Below are 21303 nucleotides of genomic sequence, written 5' to 3'. Positions count from 1 at the left end.
ATATGACCTTAAGGTTATGCGGGTGGTGGACGTAGCTACCTACTATAAATTACAGTGAATCCTGGGACGAGACAGAAGCTCTTCTTTATTTCAGTGATCTGCAAATACCAGTCTACATACAGACATTTAGCAGGCGTCTACCCCTGCGACAGTGGCACTTCCGAAAATGTGCAGACCTTTGTAGATGCCAGTAATTTCCCTGAATTTATAACTGTGCCCAAATTAGCTTCTTCCTGCTTCAGAAAGAAGTTCGGTAGACGTTTAAATTGCGCGACGGTAGTTTGTCATTGAACGGTCATTAAAATAAATCGTGTGGCCCGATTCGACTAAGTCCCTTGGAAGTGAGCAAGACAGAGAGAGTAAGAGGCCGGAGGATTACGTTGAATCGGGGATATCGCGGCAATCGAATTCGATTTGCAAAGTATAGAAAACCGGGTTGAGAGTGGCTCGATTGAAAATAGTTCGGTCTCAATCTCGCCCGTCTCAGTCAGTCGACTTCTCGAGTGCTCCTGAATAAACACTGACTTTCCTCGCGTCTATGCGGCTGGAATCAATTCTACGGAACAAGTGAGGTGTTAAGGTGGCTCAAGGCGATAGTGGCGGACTTAGGCGGCCCGTGGGGATAAGAAGATATGGGGCAAAAATTTGAACAGAAGAAGTCTGTAGACCCACGAGCGGGGGAACTGTCGACAGTCCTTGACTTCTCTCTACCCGCCTGAATAAAAAGCTACCGGAGAAAAGGAGGGCGAGAGACGGGGCAGGCAAACGAGATGGAAACTTACGATTTCCTACGTCCATGCTCGCTTCCAATCGAATTCCAGTTTCAACGGGGGAACCGTGGAAATATTGTCACGCGTACTATCGGTAATGCTCGCCTCGGGAAAGCGACTTACCGAGGCGAGGGGTCTTGCGCGGCTTCGAGGGTTGCCCCTGGAATAAACTCGCGCGTAATAGTTGTTGCTGGCAGAACGGTAATGACGCCAAAACTGTGTTCTATGCTTTCTTTTAACGCGTGTTTTTTTTTTTTTTTTGCGCGCATGGTTATTAGCTAGCGATCAATGGCAACGCTCTCGACGAGCGAACTTCCTTCCGTTCCGTGCGCGCCGGGACAGTAGACGAAACAAAGGGACACGAAGGTACAAGCCCCTCTGCGGGCTCGTTCGCGGGCGATACGCTAATTTAATGACGGAAAGAGCTGACCGAATAAAACAAAAAGGAAAACGTATAAAACGGGTTGCACGGCGTATTGTTCAGCATCTGGTCGCGGGGCGGACAGCGCCATTAAAGCGCGTTGTGTTTCGGCTCTGGCAAATATTTGCCAGCGCGAAACAGGAAGACTGACGTGCACACTGGGGTACAATGGGAGAACCACCAGCTTCGCGATATAGAATCGATATAGCGTTTTAGTTATTTATGTACGTACATAGGTACTGGCTGGTCGATCTCTCGCGCGAGTCACTATGCTTCTATAATACAGATAAATCGATGGGTAAATAGTTGACCATGATCGTTGTGAAATTTGAAAAATAGTTGCCGTTCTGTGAGGCAAATGTCCGAGTTAGCCATTCAGTACCAATTATTGATACTTTGTCCTTTATATTTAAATATGACTTTTGTCGGTTCGAAACGGGAGCTAAAAGTATTGAATTCGATTCTGAATATTCAAAGTATCTTGCTGATGGTTCCGCTAATGTATATCATAACATGTAATTGAGTAATTAATAAATGTTTTCACGTGTGTCAGCTACGAGGCCATGGAAAAGCAGTTGCTTGTTGCCGAACTTAAGAGTGGCCAAATTTTAGGTATTGAGTATTTCTTACATGAGTATATTAATGTAAGAAAAATATATTCAAATAAGTTAAAGAATAATTGTAAATTTGCTATTTAAAGAAATTGCATCGATTTTTTTATTAAATTCATAATAATTATGGGGGCAATAATCGGCACTCGTAAAATATATGAATTCGTATTATTGACACGAGATGCACCATATAATATGTTTATTATTAATATGTATATTCGAACAATTTCATCATAGAAAAGGGGTGTTTTATTCTACTGGAAAATAACCAGCCATATGATAGGCTATTAATGAGTAACTGCGATAAATACTTTTAATATGTAAAACGTGCGCGTATAAAAACGTATGTTAGAACGTGCGCGTAGATCCGACAGGGTCGCTGATTGGAACATTCACCTTAGATGCCTTCCACGGGGAGCAAACGTGTATCAAGAGAGTTCGAACATCGTATTTATAAACAATATTCTGTTAAAGAGTTTAAAGTATTTACTACTGGTTTTTTAATTATTGCCAACGCGTTTGTTCGTACACACGGCTGCTCTCGAAAATGTACAAGGATACGCGACAACCTCTGCGTATTTACACGGCTGCGAGTTCAAAGGGAGGGAAAATCGTGTTCGGCGGGACAGAGAGGAAAAATGGAACGCGATACTCGCTGAAAATCCCATCAATTATCGTATCAGCGCAGGGACAATATTGTGTCAGGAAATTATCGTCGACACTGCCAGAGAAAAAGGGACAAATGTACGGGCGGAAAAGGGGAATTTTCGCAAACACGCGAGATTTTCATTGCGCGCGCTTTCACCCTCTCGCCGGGAGGAGAAATCTGCAACTGCGGGAGTTACTTTCGCGCAAACGCTTACAACCCCCGTTCGCTCTGATTCCATTAGAGCGCAGGAATCTTGGAGTTAAAAGATCCGAGCTTTGTTCCTGTCACTCGTTATCACTTTAATCAGTATTTTTAAACAGCAATTACCTCGCGGCTACGTTATAGTCTCACTTAAAATGATTATCTTCGACAGAAGAAAAATGTCAGTCTGTGTCTCGCTCGAGACGTTCCTCACTCTTAATTACGTTCTATTTCTACGTTTACCCCGCATAATCCGTCGCTGGTATATACCTGCAATCTGACAAGCAACAACCGTTAGTAATTTAGCAGCATGTAAAATCGATGCGCTCCATGCCACGTCAACAGGAGCTTGCTAGACGGAGTAAAACGCGAATTACAGGCGATATCGTGGAAGAGCGCAACCCGCGATGTGCAATGGAACACGCTCGGATACGAAACATCTCGGTTCGCCTGGCGCATAACTAAACACAGCGAGGGAAGCTCTTTTTCCTTCTCGCTCCCTGATGGTTATGGCCGCTCATGAAACATCCCGCCGCGCATGAGTATGCAGCTTCTCTGCAGCTTATTACACGTATAAAGTATCCGATTTAACGCGCCGCTTTATCTGCCTTTCGTTTCTTCCTTTCTGTCTTCCGGCTCGTTCGCGCCGTTCCGCACCGCCGTCGCCTGAAAACCGCTACAGGCGGCATTTTCCATCCTCGCCGCGCCGCGCCGCGTTTCCCCGCTATATTCCTCCTTTGTTCCCCGGAGTGCTCCTCCTGACCTCTTTTCCAGCGTTCCTCGTCTCAGAAATAATTTAATTCGTATTATGCCGGTTACGAAGCCAAGAAGGGCCCCGCTGCTCGCCCAACATGTAGATGTTTCGCATTTGAAATCGAGGCATGAAGGAGAAGGAATTCGCCCGGTGGCTGGGGCTCTTTTCACGCGGCGGAAAAAAAAAACAGCCGCGGGAAAGGGCGACTCGCGTTTCTTCTACAAAGGAACGTTCGCGCAATTGATGCGGCAACGAAGGGGAAGAAGTCGAGTCGTGAAATAAAAAAATATGTAAAAACACATTTTTATGTTAAACGATTTTTATTAAAAATGCAATAAGAACATAATTAATATGCACTAAATGCTGAGAAATAATTATTTTCTTGTACTACAATTTTGGTGGTGTTCATATCACTTTAAGTAATTCACTTTAAATAAAATCGTGGGGCACGATATTTCATAGCAGGATATGAATCAGTTTAATACTTCAACTTCTGGTTGCACATGCTGCCCCAGGATTTTATTTAAACTGATATTAACACCACCAACGTTGTGGTGGAAGAAAATAATTATTATTTACCTTTTAGTACATTTTAATTTTGTTTTTAGTGTATTTTTAATATAGTTTAACATAAAATTTTGTTTTATATATTTTTTTATTTTCTAGTTTTTAGTGTTTGTGGATTTACATTCCACATCTCAGACTTATACAGTTTAACAGTTTGCTTAAACGTTATAGTGCTAAAGTCACTAAAACATAATTCTTTTCTTGTACTACAATTTCGATGGTGATATACCACGAACGCCTGCAAAGTTTTAGTTTTACTGTTCGTACATACGTGACGGATCATTTCATGATAAATTCTGTGCTTTCGGAAAATCGCGATGCGACTAGCGTCCCGAACGCAGTGGCTTTTTGTCGTTTTCGTAAAGAACCCGAATGGCTGATTTCAAGTCGTTTGGATTTGTGATTATGGGTTACATTTATCGACGACTGGGTAATTTTTCCACCCTCTCAGGTTTAATTTCTTTTTAAATATTTTATTGTCATCCAAACTACGTACCCCTGCAAAGTTTCAAAACGATTGGATAGTTGGAAGTGGGTTAAATTTGAGTTGCCACATTTGAACCATACAAACAAACAAACAGAGGACCGAAGCTGAATAAAATCGTTTAAAAATAAGTAAAAAATGGGGGATAAGGTTCGCTTTACTCGGGCTTTCTTTTTCGGGAAAGTCGAGTGTCATTGCGTACCAAGACTACAGTGTATTTCTTGTAAAAGTTAATTTTTAATCATTCGATTCAATATTTTCAACTTATGCTGCCATCTGTTACTTCCCTCTCTGTTTCATCTTTCAACCATTCGAAGATCTGTCTGTATTTTTAATTTCACATTTAGAAACTGTATCTTATTCATCGATTCACTAAAGGGGATGGAATAAAGCAGCTAATTAACCGACCTGACAAATTACTTTTCAATAGTCTCGTAGCTCGCGTCGCGTTCCGAGAAAGATCGTGAGAAAACCGGCGTTTAATATCGCGCCACGGCGGGAGTAATGAAATCACTTGAAAGTGATCCAGTTTAAGGGACGATCGGCGCCGAAATTACCGAAACTACGTTAAAGCTCGCTTCGCTTCAATGGCAGCCATTACGAGTTCTTCGTTAATAAGTCAGGGTAATTAATTATCAAGTCACCGTGAAACCCGTGCACGCTACAAAGGGAGGTTGTCCGCGGGCTCGACTTCTCTGCTCCACGGCTGGACCTAAAGTAATATGTAACTGAAATATTTAATCAGACTCTCCTTTCGATAGTTACGTGCTCCATTTTCACCTCTAAATTCAGCGTATATTTGCAACGAAATAATTCCTATCAACACATGATTATGCGTGCGCGCATTGATCGAGTAACCACTCTGGTTAAACGAGAACGATTAAGAAATTAACGGAGCTTTCGCGAAAGTTAATAAAGTTTGAATAATTAATGAATTCCGGCAAACTTGCCTCCTCACTCGTACAGTATCCAATCGATAGTACTTATACGCTGTATTATATGTACACAGTTCACGATCGTGAACCGGGCATATTTAGCTTGAACAATGTATAGATTACACTCTGCTTTCCGGGTTTAATCATGTACGCGTGCATAAGTACGATTAAAGACTCTGGTTAAGGTGGAGGTCCGGTAATTGAGTGGTTTAAGGGGTAATATACCCTTCACAGGTCGGAAAATAGGGTTATTTCTATAATTTTTTTTTCATATAAAGAAACGCGGTATTTAAAAATCAAGATATACACATTGTTGTGTATAAATCAAGCTGTATTTTCTTTAAAAAGAAATTTGATATCTTAAGAAATGGCGCCACAGCAGCCCGTGGAGCTAACTGTCTCAGTAGTGTGTGAAACATCGGAGGAACATTTGACCGACTCGCGGAGAATTGAAAGGAAACGGTTGCCCCTGGTTTAACGAAAGAAACTCCTTACAACTTCGATTCACTAACCCGATGAAGAAGCGAGAAGTTTTCCGCAGTTTTGCGGCAATCGAGTTACGGAAGGTGTGTGCAAGATTTATCGAAAATGACGAGCTGCTTCCCAACGGATTAGATTACACTCGCGGGAATGAGGTAAACCGTATTTACGCCAACGCCCTGCGGAACACCTACGAGGAAACGTCCAAAACTTTTATCGCTTGAAGAATTGCCCATAAAAGATGCAGGGCGCGCACTTCCCTTCGCCGACTGTTTTCTCCTTTAAGAAGTTACAGAGTCACTATTGCCCCAGTCCTTTGGTACAGATTCAACGGGATTAAATCAAATAAATTCTGTCCTTATACACTTACAGACATATCGTCGATGATAGTGCAAAACCGCGTATGAGCAGTTTGTAAATACCGCGTATCCGCAAAAGTAGCAAAATTGAGATTTCATGCCCACGGTTGCCAAACGTTGTTTCGCTTTTTTTAAAAGTCACGCCATGTGAAATAGCCAGTAGGAAGCCGCCTTTTTACCAACGGAACCAGCAGGTTCAAGGATACCGTGAATCTGTCTCTCTTAGCAAGTTGGCAACACAACCGCGCATTTACAGAGAAATCAGGTGAAGTGACGGCACGTTTGGTGCGTGAAAGTGACTTTACACAGAAATTAAGCATTTTTATGACGAATTGATGTTAGTATTTATTACAAGGAGTGCTAAAACTGTCCCAAAAAAGTTCAGTCAAAGAAACCCCCCTTAAAACGGCTGAAATACTAAGTTTTTTCTTCCTTCTGTAAAATCGGAAAAATGCAGAACCGCGGTATTTACAAACTGCTCATACGTGGTTTTGCACTATCATCGACGATATGTCTCCTGTATGAGTTACCTGCAGCAGAACCAAATTGAGGGGCTCGAAAGGTCTGAGGGGAGTTAAGAAACTCTTCGAACGCCAAGAAATATGATTTGTTAAAAGATAAACTATGAAACACAATAATGTACCTAAGTTCTTCGCACTTGAAAGTATTTCAGATTAATTACATAGAATACACGGAAAAATAGCCGAAAGTCGTGTTCAGGAAAAATTGCCTCTTCCCTGTGTCCAGGGACGAATAAAGCGGATGGGAAGCCATAATAAGACAGAAATAATTGGGGTGTCCGAGATGGGTGGTGTAAACCATGTGCAACCGTACGTCTTCGGAATAATTAAACACTTGGGTGGATACGCGTGCCTCCGTGTTGGAACGCGGCTAGATTACCCTCGTAAAATCTGTCTCCCCCAGCGTTTCGGTTTGCTTAATAAATGAATGCCTGGCATTCACCGAAAACAGTCCATCGTTCGCGTGTCTAGAGAGAGAGAGAGAGAAATCGAATTTAGCGCGGATGGGATCCTTGAAAGGCCTCGAGCCATTACGTCCTCGCATTCAATCAATCTAGATCTATAACCTTTATACCGTATTCGGTTAATATACTCGTGAAACGCGGAGTACTGCACGTGCAATGTCCATGACTATTCGATCGCGTATATCGATCGAAGTAAGCCGAAGGGGGCGGCTTACACCCTTAAGTAAAAATCAGAAATCAAGGAATAAGATGCGCGAAAGGAAGCTACTCTCCACCCGCGTTGCGTGAACAGAAAGTTTCTATCGCAGTCGAACGTGGTTTCGTTTCCTTATCTTCTTTCCCACTGCACAGCAGCAACACTCGAGCTTCCGTTCGCTCCAAGTTTCGCGTGATGTCTTGGTTCCGTTCCGATTCCTAAGACACATGACTCCTCTATTCTAGGTGCATACACAGAATTTCAGCAATCCTGCTTCGCGAGTCGCGTGCAGGGAAGTTGCGCGATACCGATCGCGAAAAAGTTGAGCTCACCGAGGTGCAGCGGACGCACTCGAATCGAATTCGAATCCAGGAGCGATCGCTCGAAAGCAACCGTGCCTGGTGGTTCGATGTAATCGTAGCTGCGTCGACGACGAGCCTTCCAGCGGGCACAAGCGTTATCGCGCTTTTTTTCGGAAATATTCGATGCGCCGCGACGCAGAATTGAAAACGAGCCGCTGCGAAAAGCCGCTTACGCGACGCATAACTGGCGAATAGATTCCAGGCTGCGGCCCCTTTGTTCCATTTAATAGGAAAATTTTTTATTTCGCTGTTTGCTCAGCCGTGCAACATAGAAAACCGCGTATCGTCCCAGTTTTCCGGTCCCTTCGGTCTCATAACCGTAACGGGCAGGGTGGGAAGGGCTCCTCTCTTTGTCCCTGCGCGCATTTTTATGACGGCCGTTTGCCCAGCGAAATAGAATTCGCGAAACCCGTCCGCCGCATTGAATCAATTACCCAGATCCCGGGCTAAAAGTAACCGAAGGATGACCTGCCCTTGTTTGCGCAACAATCCTTCCCCTGCGGTCAGTGGACTCGAGGCGATCAACACTTCTTTTCTTCTGTTTCAGAACACTCCCTTGGCAAAGTGACGCTCAGGGCAGTCACCGATTTCTCGCTCCTCTCTAAATTAAGGGTAAGCATGTATTTAGATTTAATTTTAGTGTTATTCTCGCTCTTACAAGGGGTGGACATCATGTGGTAGACACCGATTTTTATGAGCCTTGGCACGATGGATCTATGTCGAAAATAAATAAATAGGTGTCCGAGCGTTTCAGCCAATAGGCCTTAATAATTGAGATATTTACATGGAAATTATTAAAAATTTCATTGTGGCCGTGGGGTTTTAGTGGGTAAAAATCCCACACTTCCCTGGCGCTCGCGGGAGATTCCCTTCCGGAGGTGTCGTTAAAAATAACTTTATAAATTTTTTTTATAAATTTCTTTTTATAAATTATTATTTTATATTTTTTTTTAACTTAGGGAAATCTTCAAAAGGCCCCCCACTCCTTCAGAGGGGAATCCCCCGCGGGCGCCAGGGTAGCTGTGGGATTTTTACCCACTAAAAGTAGTTCTTGATCAGGCACTAATTTTTTATCAGTTCATGAAATAAATCGTTCTTTTAAATTTATGTCAATAAATAATTGATTGAAATAATTACTAACATAAAAATTGATAATTCAGGAATATATGTGTTGTTTGTGAAAGCAGTTAGAATTGGTAGTTTTCGTGAAAATAAATGTGTAAGGTTGAAGGAAGCCCCTGTTGAACGCCATCTCTTACTGTTCGAAGTAAGAGATCACCATCGACGTTGTTTCCATACACTTTGCTTATAATAGTTTACTTTACAATGTAGCGCAAGAATTTTAGTATCACTTTGCTTGAAAAGTCAGTGATCATTCTTTAGTTCCAGTTTTATATTATGGATCACCTGAATAAAAAATAGGTTAGGACATTATAAAATTATAAAAATATTAAATTTAGATGGTATAATACTAAAAATAAGTTCACCTGGTACTTTCTTTTTAATTAGTATGGCTTTCTGATCAAATCTTAGTACCTTACCTGATAAGAAATTAGTTCCCATGTATTTTAGATGATGAAAAAGTAGTTCCTCATCTGATCAAAAAATTAGTTCCCATGTATTTTAGATGATCTAAAACTAGTTCCTGTCCTGATAAAAAATTAATTCCCATGCATTTTAGATGATCAGAAACTAGTTCCTAGTCACATTATTATTCCATACCTTATAAATAATTAAATTATATTTATTTTCAACTTTTTAAAATTTTCCCTTAAAGTTTAAACATTAATTCATCTTTTAGTATAAAAAAGTCTATGGTTTAAAGTTTTATTAGGCTAAAAATAATTATAAAAGCGGGAAGCCCTCTAAACTGATCAAAAACTAGTTCTTTAACGGTACAATCCTGTACTAGGCAGCATCATGGTCGTAATAGAAGCTAAGTAGGTAGGAGCAAAAGGGTGGCTTTGTAAAAAGAAAAGAAACCTGGATTTTATTCTTGATTTCATTTGGTGAATTTTATTGAATTTGCATTAAAAATATTTTTATCCGTTCAACTCGGCTCCCCCAAAATTGCATCCTGCGCCACTGACTTTCACCGACGTAAATGAATACAACCATACCGTCAAGGACTCAGTTTCTGATCACTTAGGAGTAACTACCGCGGGTTTTTAAACGTGTAAAGGGAAAACTTAACTAAATCTAAAAGATATATTGTTATTTCAGTAAATCTATGTTCTATCTTTAATTTGGTATTAAAAAAGTGCACACATAATAATAATCATTTTATAATTTAACTTTGAAAGTGAAAAATGCAAAGGGAGCTGTTTCTGATCACCTTCACCCGTTTTACTATGAGCTATCAAATTTTACGTGTAAACGTCAAAATACTTCATAATTATTTAGTAATTTGTTAGATTAAATTTGTACCATAATAAGCTTATTATTTGGTTAATTTTCCTAAACTGATCAGGAATTGGGTTCTGATCAGGAACTGGTCCTTGACGGTAGAGGTCGCTGCAACAATTTGCTAGTTCGGCGAAACGCTCACCGTGACCCCTGCGCGACTGAAAATCCAAAGATGAAATATGGAATATCCAAAGACTGCTATCCATACAGTGAATTTCGCAGCGGAGCGCCTGGTAAACGTAGGAGGCCATGCCGTATCTTAACTTTCCTGGGAAATACTACGACGCGAGCGGTAAAAGAGCCTCCCACCAGCTAGATTTCGATTTACCCTCGTCACAGGAACGACCCCCGGTATCGTCGGTAAAAGTAATCCGAGAAATAATTTCGTCCCGAGCGATATTTCGATTAGACGGCGGTCACGATACACGTTGCCGTGATTTCTGGATAATTTCAAGGAATCGGAAGTTTCTCATTTGCGCGGGCGTTGCCTGATAGATCGACGTCGCGAGATCAAAGAGGGATCGCGGGCAAAAAAAGGAGCTCTGCCTCTGGAAGCCTTTGAAAAAGCAAATTTTCCTTCTAGCCGGTCATTATGGAAAATAACAAACGTCCCTCTAAGACGTGGCGCGGGCTTTATCATGCTGCCCGCGGTTCAGAGGAAAATAATTAAAGCGTTCGAAATTAAATTCAGGAAAATCGTGGAAAATTGCAGCGATGAGTTCGCGAATTCGATACGAATATCTGATTCGAATTTTGTTGCGGGATACATGTACGCATGGCTGAAAGACATTGTCCATTTTCGCAAGTGTAATCGAAGTTGCAGGTTTTAAAAAAGTGAGGATAAAAACCCCAATAGGCAGGTACCCATATTCCGAAATCTCATTTTCACAGAAACTATACGTGATCCAATGTCTTTCGTCTCCAAAAATTCTGCTAAGTTTAAAGTCTCGGGTCAATTTAAAATCCTATCAGTTACGTCAATCACTGGCATCTCTCCCTTTTAATTCCATCCACGATTCGACTTGTAATATTGACAGAGGATAATCGCGTCCAGAATGAAAGATCCGAGGAAGAGAACCGTCGAATCGGCAGTAAAAGTTTGGAGAATTAATCTCGCTCACCACGCCGGAGAATATCTTTAACGAGCTTTCGATTGGCGTACCTGCGACGCGAATTTCATCGTATTGTACGTTCCGCGGCGAATGATTTAGGTACCAGATCACCAGAGTTATTTGAAAAGTTTACGCAATTTCGCGGTCGCGACGCGTGGCTTGTAAATATCCGGGGAACTGAGAACTTCCGGGGAATAAGGTAGTCGACGGTACACCAGAAGTCGCGGAGACTTGCGCTATTAGGTGCGTTTCTGTCGCTCGATTCGACACATATTTTGTGAGCAATGCATAGCGGAGCACAATGCATTTCAGAGCATCAAAATCTAATGCACATTGGTTGGGTTAAAAAATGAAATAGATATTTATTCTGAGTTCGTTACAAAAGAAAAAGGTGTACACAGAACCTGTCTCTCGACTCGACGCCGGCTCGGCTCCTCGCAGACACCTTCGGCCGCGCTGTTCTCTCAGCTAACCGACTAGCAACACCTCTCAGGCAACGCTGTGCCTTGCAGCGCTTATCTGGCAACGCTGTGCCTTGCAGCACTTATCTGGCAACGCTGTGCCTTGCAGCACTTATCTGGCAACGCTGTGCCTTGCAGCACTTATCTGGCAACGCTGTGCCTTGCAGCACTTATCTGGCAACGCTGTGCCTTGCAGCACTTATCTGGCAACGCTGGGTCTGCCGCTACGCGAGCCTACTACACACTGGATGGCAGGAGATTTGTAATCGTTACAATCGCAGACAACGTTAAAAGAAACGTGACGGGAGAGCCGCTGACGTTACAAGCGCGAACGAGTATGTTACTGTAGGAATACCACGTTGAAGAATATTAAAATGTGGCTTTCTAAAGCGCATAAAGTCCGGGGACTTCATTGTCGAACATTGCAGAATGAACTCTCGACCGTGGGCTCCTCTAAAAAGAGACGGAACCGAAGAAAGCGCGGGTTAAAAAGGACTTCCGCTTGATTAAAGATAGGCGATCCGATAAGGAATTACATTTCGCGACAAAGAACAGTGCCGTCGCCACGGGTAACGATTTCCAATAGAATTTTAACGAGATCAAGAGTTACGGGGATGTTCTATCGCGTCACGCGGCTCGACGCCAGATGCTTGTTACCCGAGACGTTGTCGGCCGCGTTATTTCTTTTTCCATTTGCATTCATAATCGTTGGTAGAGGAGAAACACACAAAGGCCGCTAATCATCCGACAAACCAGATCTATCGCGGCGACCGGGCATTAAGGGGGGAACCTTGTGTAAAATGAAATTTTTGAACATTTTTTTTTTTTTGTTTAAATCGATAGGAAATTTCCTCAGGAATACGGTAGAAAAGTTAGAAAGTGATCAGAGATGTTCTTGTACGTTATTTTCAAAATAAAGTGAACGGTTGTATTGGGCGGAGCGGCTCAGGTAGTCGGCCTTCGTCGGGCGCTCGGCCTTTCTGTCCCTTCTAACTGTGTTAAAACCTATACTAATGTACACCAGTTGTTAGACCCACCATAGCACTGCCTTTTTCGGCGTCTATACGTGTACATTTGTGTGTATAACGGTTTTGAAAAAGATGCCCCTTCGGCGAGGGGTCCTCGCTCATTGTCAGTTCAGCAGCGTCTCTTGAGTGAAATCGGTCGTTTACAGAGCCTTATACGAATATATACGAATAAATTGAAAATGAGTCGAAAGCTGCAAGATAATAATCCAAATTATCGTCCGAATCGTCCCAGACGGCGAAAAGCTCCTAAAAAATTCGAATTTAAGAGTGCTGAGATAGAAAGTGAAAAGACGAGCGGAGGCGAAGGAACGAGCTCTTCTGCTAAGAAAATAAAAGCTACGTCGGCAGATGTAATTATTAATTTTACACATTGTTACCGAATTATAGAATTCATAAGTGTTTTTAGTGCAATATCAGATATTTCTGTGTGCAAAACGTGTAAACAAAAACAAACATATGGAGAAACAGGCAGCCGTGGATTAGGTTTTAAAATCGCCGTTACATGTGCGTGTGGAACTGTTTTAATCAATTCGGGACCATTTCTAAATAATAGTTTCGAAATTAACCGCAGAATTGTGTTTGTGATGCGTTTACTAGGCGTGGCACGTAAAGGAATAAATATATTTTGCGGCATGATGGATTTAGGCTGTGAATTGAGTGTAAGTGCTTATGACGGCATTATACAGCATATACATACCGCAGCGCAAAAAATGTATAATGACACGTGTCACAAAGCTGTTGAACAAGAAAAACAATTGAATGAAAAAAAGGAACAACCCTTGACAAGACTCAAAGTATCTGGAGACGGCTCTTGGAAAAAGCGAGGATTTTCTTCACACTACGGTGTAACGACGCTCATCGGTTATAACACGGGGAAAGTCATCGATTTATTGGTGAAAAGTAGCTACTGCCAAATATGTACGTTTTATAAAAACGATAAAAAGAATCCCGAATATTTAGAGCACAAAGAAGATGGGCATTGTGCAGTAAATCACAGTGGGTCTTCGGGTAAGATGGAAGTAGATGCTGTAGTTGAAATGTTTCTTCGCTCTGAAGAATTACACGGAGTACGCTACAGTAATTATATAGGAGACGGTGACGCTAAGACGTTCAAGGCTATACTCGATATTGAACCGTATGGTCATAATTTCAAAATTAAAAAGAACGAGTGCATTGGACATGTGGAAAAGAGGATGGGCAGTCGGTTGCGCAATGTAAAAAAGAGTGCAAAATTAGGAGGAAAAGGAAAACTGACAGACGTGTTAATAAAAAAATTAACAAAATACTACGGTCTCGCTATTAGGCGTAACAGTGATTCTGTGATTGAGATGAGAAAGGCGATAATGGCAACATTTCATCACCTATCTTCGACAAATAAAAAACCGCAGCACGACGATTGTCCCCCCGGCGCCGATTCGTGGTGTAAGTGGCGCGTCGCACAAGCCTCGGGGCAAGAATTTGATCATCCACCTCCATTACACGAAGATGTACAAAAACATATTCGCCCAATTTATGAAGACTTGTCACGGGATGATTTGTTAGAGAGATGTTTAGGTGGACATACGCAAAATGCTAACGAGAGCTTTAACGCTATCGTTTGGCGTTTAGCACCTAAACATCTCAACTGCGGTATTAAAATTGTTGAAATAGCTGCTTTTTTGGCTGCCGGCCTGTTTAACGAAGGATTTTCGTTTGTCCTTCAAACAATGCAACAACTTAGCATAGTAATTGGACAGCAGAGCAAAAGGTTTGCCGAAAATGAGGACAAACGCCGTATTCAACAGCAGGAGCGCCGCAGCCTTCCTTGGGCCAAAGAGGCTTGTGCTTCTCGAAAAGAAGAAAAAACGGCTGAGTTACAAGTTTTTGAAGAAGAGGAAGATCTATTTTATGGCCCTGGAATCGCAGATTAACAAAAAACTGCGGTAAGTCAAAATGAATTACGATTTTTCTGTTACTCAAATTTTAAACGCATTTTTCTCGAAACGCAAAATTTCGCATGCCGTGCAACGTAGCTCAAAAACTAATTACTCGATTTTTATGAAACTTGGCATATATATTCTATAAATAATTGGCCTCAGCATGACGAGCTCCGATTTCTTTATTTTTTATGTAAAATATTGTTATTAACAATTGTTCATAACCGAAAATCCGTTTCTTTCTTCAAAACTTCGCCATTTTTGCAATTTTGAAAATTTTAATAAAAGAAAAATGTCATGCTGAGCGTTTTTGCATAAAGTAACTATTCCATTTTGATTTTTTTGTTTCAGATCATTTTTGTGCATTGTACACTGCACGGCGAATTTACAGGATGCCATTTTCAAGCCGCCATTGCACCATTATTATTAACAATTAAAATTTATAAAAAATATATTTTTTTACATTATAACGTTAATAAATGGTATTTCAAATTTTAAATCAATCTGCGCATTACATTTTCCAAAAAAAAATTCTTGAAAAACAGACCATTTACATAAGGTTCCCCCCTTAAGGAGAGTAGATTTCGCGGTTAGATTAAAAGGAATTCCGTTGTCCACCTTCATTTTCTCGTTTCTTGGTGATCGCTCACTTCCCCGCGGGGCGAAGTTGCCCGGGGAACGGGGAGAAAATGAGAGAGAAATATCGTTGATAATTACATGCTGGAAAAAGTGCTTTCTGTCTTTTCTGGCTACGTGCTTCCCCGGTTTCGGTGCGCGAGTGAACATCCCAAGCGCCACTAAAAGAAAATTACCAGGGACCATTCCATCTTCCATCGCGGACCCTTTTACCCCGCAACCCCCGTCGTATAAATGACCCACCAACCAAAGATTTACGCTGTCTCTCTCATTATCTGCTCCGTTACCATAACACGCTCATTATCGTTTCTCTGTAATTTTTTCTGTTAACCAGCCTTCTCCTACCCACTCTCCCCCCTGGGGCGAACTTTCTTTTCCATTAATCGCGTCGGGTTCGCTGAACTCCCCTGGTCGGCGCGAGCCTCTCGTCTCTTATGAATCGCGATAGCGCGAAGGTCGATGATTTTCTGAAATCTTAAATCTAAAAGATTCTCAGCGAAAGATTAAGAATTTGCGAATCGCTCTTCGTGATTGAGAAAGCGTGGGGAGCTTGTCTTTAAGATTTATAAGGTGTCTAGGGACTTAGCATTCCGTGAAAGTTGAATTCAAAGCATCCAGTAGTGCGAGCGATAGTTCATTGAGATTCATCAGTGTTCTCCTTCGTTTTTGCAATAAACTTGGTGAATACTCTCCTCCTTTATTGCGCTGCACTCGTCTCGATGGAGCAGACGAAGCTGCTCTCGAGGGATATGCCATTAGCTGACCTGTCCGCGTAATCTTGGGGATCCGATGATAAAATATGAGCTTCCTACCGGGCACAGCTGCGTCTCCTTTGACATCTGCGAACTTTATTGTATCTCGTCTGTGTTTATAGATAGATAGAACGGGGAATTATTGCCGCACGTTTCGATCACGCCCGCGCGAATAACAAAGCGCTCAACTATTCTTAGTTCCGCGAGCTCGCTCGTAGCGAGCGCAAGTGTATCTTCGGGTGGGAACGATTCTTTGCGAGCGGCAGAGAGCAATCGATATTGCAGCGCGTGCTGCGCGGGGCGAAGTAGTGCGTGTTTAATCGTGAACGTTAGTTATTCGGCAAAGCGAATCGGTGATTCTGAAATGGCATCGCTGGAATTGCACGTCTTCAATAATTTTAATGGGATGTGGAGGCAAGCGGGCGTATTTCAGCACGAGAGAGCGATACTGCGATGTTGCGCACGTGAAAATTAACGAACAGAACGTGCATCAAACTTCTGTTAAAATTTTAATATTCCCCGGCGGTTCCGTTTTTCCTCAGTTTCGCGCTTCATTATGACGTCCCTGCGATACGTAATTACAGCGCCGGGAACTGTAGCACCGTGTCGATCAAATATCTCCTGTACGAGCGTGCTTGAAAACGAGATCACACAAGAGGACTGCGTAATTTCCCTGGCGTAGGTATACCCTGCAAATCACATATATCTTTCTGATATTGATACCGTAATAGGCCCTTTCGTTGCAACGAGAAACGTTTCATCTCTCGATTTTAAGCATCAGCCTCCGGTCCGTTCTCTTTAATAACTCTCCTTTTTTAGGAGGCCAAAAGAAGTTAAAGCTCATTACGGCTAAAGGAGAGTAAGTACGGCACTAATCGCCGTTGATTGTAACTTGCTCCATTTCGAGATTTAGATTCTGACTTCATATCTGGTGTCATAATGTTCTGTGTTAATTATAAATGTCAGCGGTCTTCTCACATTGGAACATCGTCGAAGTCTGTCTGATCTACTTGCCTTTTCAGTATTATCAATTAGGGCTGGGACTATTTGTCGAATTTTTCGGTATTCGAATATTCGAATACTTCAGATGCTCAATTATTTGGCGAATATAATTCGAATATCCAAGTATTCGAATACTATTTGAATATTTAAGAATTCGAATAGTATGGTGTGAATTATAAATCAAGTTCTTTAGGTACATTTGTCAGGGTGAAATCTTGTAAGCTAATTTTGACTCACTTCACACCATACTAGCTAGGGCTGGGACTATTTGTCGAATTTTTCGGTATTCGAATGTTCGAATACTTCAAATGCTCAATTATTTGGCGAATATAATTCGAATATCCAAGTATTCAAATACTTCAGATGCTCAATTATGTGGCGAATATAATTCGAATATCCAAGTATTCGAATACTATTCGAATATCCAAGTATTCGAATACTATTCGAATATCCAAGTATTCGAATACTATTCGAATATTTAAGTATTCGAATACTGATGTATTCAAATAGTATCCGCATAATAACATTCGAATACTCAAATATTCGAAGTTTATTCGTAGCATTCGAATACTTGTAAAATATTCGAATATTAAATTATTCGAATAGTCTCAGCCCTATTATCAATAGCTACGTCGACTCTGCGGACATTTTGGCTCTGGTTAACCTGTATGCGCCTATTGTTTCTCTAAGATCGCCTTCTCTTTTTTACTTATCGGGACACAACACTTCGTTTGGGATGAATAACTCCATTAACGCAATATGCAGATTAGCAAATCGTTATGGCGAACATATCGACTCTTTTAACGGTACCTTGGCCAGCTTGGTACACTTTTGGCTCGCAGGAACGTCGCTGTACACGCCCGTTAATTCGAATTCTAACTTTAATTGTATTAATTATTAATTCCATTATTTTATTGTATTATTGTTTGTTTATGTGTGTACTGGCTTTTCTTCTCTTTTCTTTTCTTTTACATTGTATATTTGTTAACTTTATGAACTGTTCATTGTAAACTAAAGGATCTTTACCCGTGCAAATAAATAATAATAATAATAAAACTATACATTTTCATAGCCCCAAATTAGCTTTCTGTACTGAAGCTTGAATGGAGGCTATTTAGCAGGATGGGGACATCGGGTCCTAGCATTTCATGACACTGACCTAGTCGCGGGAAGTAATTACCGTTTTTCAGGAAGCTACTCCGGCTGAAAGTTTCTAGTTTCTATACACTTCTTCCTATTCGTTGCGTTTAAACAGAGCAGCCATTTCGAATATCAGGCTTAGAGAGAATGAACTTCTCGACAAGCTGAATGGCTCTGCTCGAATCCCCTCGCAATCATTTGATGGATAAATTTCCTTTTCAAACGGTTATTCAACCCGAAATACTAGGAACTTAAACTACGCACAGATGACTTTCGACGAACACACCGATTCCTCGCCTATATAAAGAATCGTGTATATTATTCGAAGCGTCTAAACGCCTTCCCCGTCACGCCACGTCCAACTGTTCAGCGTCACCAAATCCGACACCCTTTTCCTTTATCCACGACACGAGCAACCGCCATTTAGGCGGCTCGGGGAACACGCGGAAGGGACAGAAGCCCCAGGAAGGACAAGCACTGGCACATATGATCCTCGTTGTAGCCACGTACGTGTAGCTTCCCTCGGCGTGACATCGTTCTTCCTTACGGACCTCCCCGGAGACAGTTGTATCTCGTAATCACGAGTGGTATTCTCCTGTTTCTCTGTGTGCACGCGAAACGACGTTGCGTACGTGCAGCTGGATAGACGATGAGAGGTTTAGTTACATAAAGGGTGTCATCCCTAGAGGGGAAGGCAGCAGGTGTATATCGACTCCCGCACCCATATTAATATCTTGCTGGCTGAGTCTTCCGGGGCATCGCCTCGGTTTACCCCGTGTATAGTTGCCACGTCACGGCTACACGGGGGTGTAACTGTAAGCGGCTAGAACCAGGAGAGCCGCCCTCTCTCCCGTTATTAGCGAATACAGGTTTCCGACTGTCCATCGATCGGCTTTCTTTCTTTGGTTCCAAGCCACCTACGCAGAGTCGCTGCTGGAGAACGTTCAGCCACGATTCAATGGGATCTCCCATCGCAAGCCGTCATTAATATCTAACCCCGTGTATTCTCCTTCTCGCGGGAACCCACGCCAGCCAGATCATTTTCTTCTTCCTCGTTTCCAATCACAATGGTGATTATCCTCCTCCTCGATAACAGCCGCTGTCAGTCAAGACACAATGCCGAAAAGACCGCGTAAAGCGCGCTTCCCCAACGCGCTGCGCACCGCGATCGCGTTCGATAGGGAGCAGCGCGGAACCCCGTCGCTGGATCGATCGTCTTTTCACGTTCAAGGGAGCGCTGGTATTGGTTCGGGGAAATTTGTCGCGCTCATGCAGATGGAAAATACGGGAATAATTGCGGAAGCGTTCGCAGCCGGGGGTCGCGCGCAACTCGCTCGGAATTGTGTTATCGGCTCCACTATTATTCGAGCAGCCGGCGACGGTATCGATATTCATTGGTAATTAAGTATTAACGGCTTATCGAGGAAAAGTGACCCCTCTGCCGAGAGTCCAGGCCACCCTCTGACACCCGTCGTTTCTCGTTTATAATTAGAAAGTCGATTACCCAGGCGCCTTTTCGCTCCCAGCCCCCGCACAGACGCAATAAACGCGGCTCGCGCTTCGATAATTTTCGAAAAACTCTGACTTCTCTCCTCGGCCATGATCGTGCTTCGCTTTCCACCCGAGAGAGTTGCGCGACTGCACGCAAGACGCGACTAATCCAGAAACAAGCGAATTATGGAATGCCTTCCCCCGCTTCTCTCCCTCCGAAGCCTCTTCAATTCATTGTACTCGTTCATTGTTCGATACACTCGTGCTTAATGTACAGGAACATCCATCATTCGGCAAATAAAGTATCTTTTGCCGTTAATACACGACGGTCCATTAATTTCTGTTGGAATACTACAATCACCAACCGTAGAAAGCTTTTCGATTTTTAACAGAACGCTCGACTGCGAGCCCAGCGATATTCACCCCGCAGCACGAGCGATCAATAGGGTAAAATTAAAACGGGGAAAATGGAAAATTTTCGTTAGCCGAAACACGGGTGACCCTTGCAACATTCGAATCCACCCCTCTGCACCTGAAAAGCTGTTTAACAACGCGGCTCTTTTTTTCCCAACTCTCGGGAAAGTCATAAGCCTCCGTTTGTTTTTCAGCACGAACGTATTATTTCCCCGTTAACCTGGCGTGCAGGTGAATGAGTTTCAACTGGACAGTGGTAATTATCGCGTTGTACAGTGCTCAGTTGTCTGAATAGCGCAGAACTTTTCGATTGTTCGGGTAATCGCGCAGAACTGAAATTCAAAGAAAATTAAATAGATTAATGGCTTCGTGGTGAATGGCTGGGACAATAATGGAATACAATTTGGGCGTTATGGACGATATCAAGGATTCGTTTAAGGCTGACAAATAGTTGAGCGAGCAGCATTTCCTACGCGATTACTGTTTGCATTTCGCAGTACGTACAGAGTCGGAGATGGAAACGTAGGGGAAACGAACGGGGCAGGAAAATTCAACGAGATAATATAATTACTTGAGGGAAACAGAAACTCGGTGTCTATGCGGTTTGCTTCGACCACGCCGACGATTTGTACTTCAACCGACCAATTTAGCGAAAACTTTTCCAACCCCCTCCGCGCCTTTTCGTTATTACGCCTTGGCCGCTCCACTTTGAAACTGAATCTTCGGGGAAGTTTCTATGATAACTGGAATATAATGTACCGTATATAGACGACGCTGCCTCCAGGAGGATCCTAATGCCGGATCTCTGCTCCCCCTCGTCCGCAGTGGCAGCAAATCGATTCCACTTCGAAGCCGCTCGGACTGCGAATAATTATCCCAACTTCTCCGCGAATCTCCAAATCGCCGGGTCTTCGATTGCGGCGGTATAAAAATATTCCCGGCCCAGGGGGAGGAACTTTCCGCCTAATAAGGAGCAAACGTCCTCGAGTGAATGGCACTCGTCTGGTTTCTTCCTTCCTCTGCCCTAGCTGTGCATCAAAAGATTCGAACCTTTGGAAATCAGAAATGGGTTGAAATCTTGTATCAATAGAGAACCAATGGAAAACTATTACTATCAGATACGAAGGAATTAAATTGAATTTAAAAGAGGAGTTATCCCCGATGAAAAAGT

The 21303-nt window shown here is 42.5% G+C and overlaps 1 protein-coding gene across 7 annotated transcripts in view; it reads left to right on the top strand.

Annotated features, from left to right (window-relative positions):
• Kek5 (leucine-rich repeat, immunoglobulin-like domain-containing kekkon 5 protein) overlaps positions 1 to 21303 on the top strand; it is a 256658-nt gene that overhangs the window by 213931 nt on the left and 21424 nt on the right. The window contains exon 2 of one of the 7 annotated variants that reach the window (XM_076808522.1): positions 8322 to 8386. The exons of 4 other annotated variants lie outside the window; for them this stretch is intronic. The gene's annotated coding sequence lies outside the window, so the exon portion shown is untranslated. Of the gene's footprint in view, positions 1 to 8321; positions 8387 to 16295; positions 16764 to 21303 lie in introns of those variants that run through there. 2 more of the 7 variants (XM_076808523.1, XM_076808525.1) reach the window with 2 other exon arrangements.

Source organism: Andrena cerasifolii, chromosome 3 (genome assembly GCF_050908995.1).
Source record: "Andrena cerasifolii isolate SP2316 chromosome 3, iyAndCera1_principal, whole genome shotgun sequence".
NCBI classification, from domain to species: Eukaryota; Metazoa; Arthropoda; class Insecta; order Hymenoptera; family Andrenidae; genus Andrena; species Andrena cerasifolii.
The sequence above is the reverse complement of the archived record's forward strand: the minus strand, read 5'-3'. Positions and strand labels throughout refer to the sequence as shown.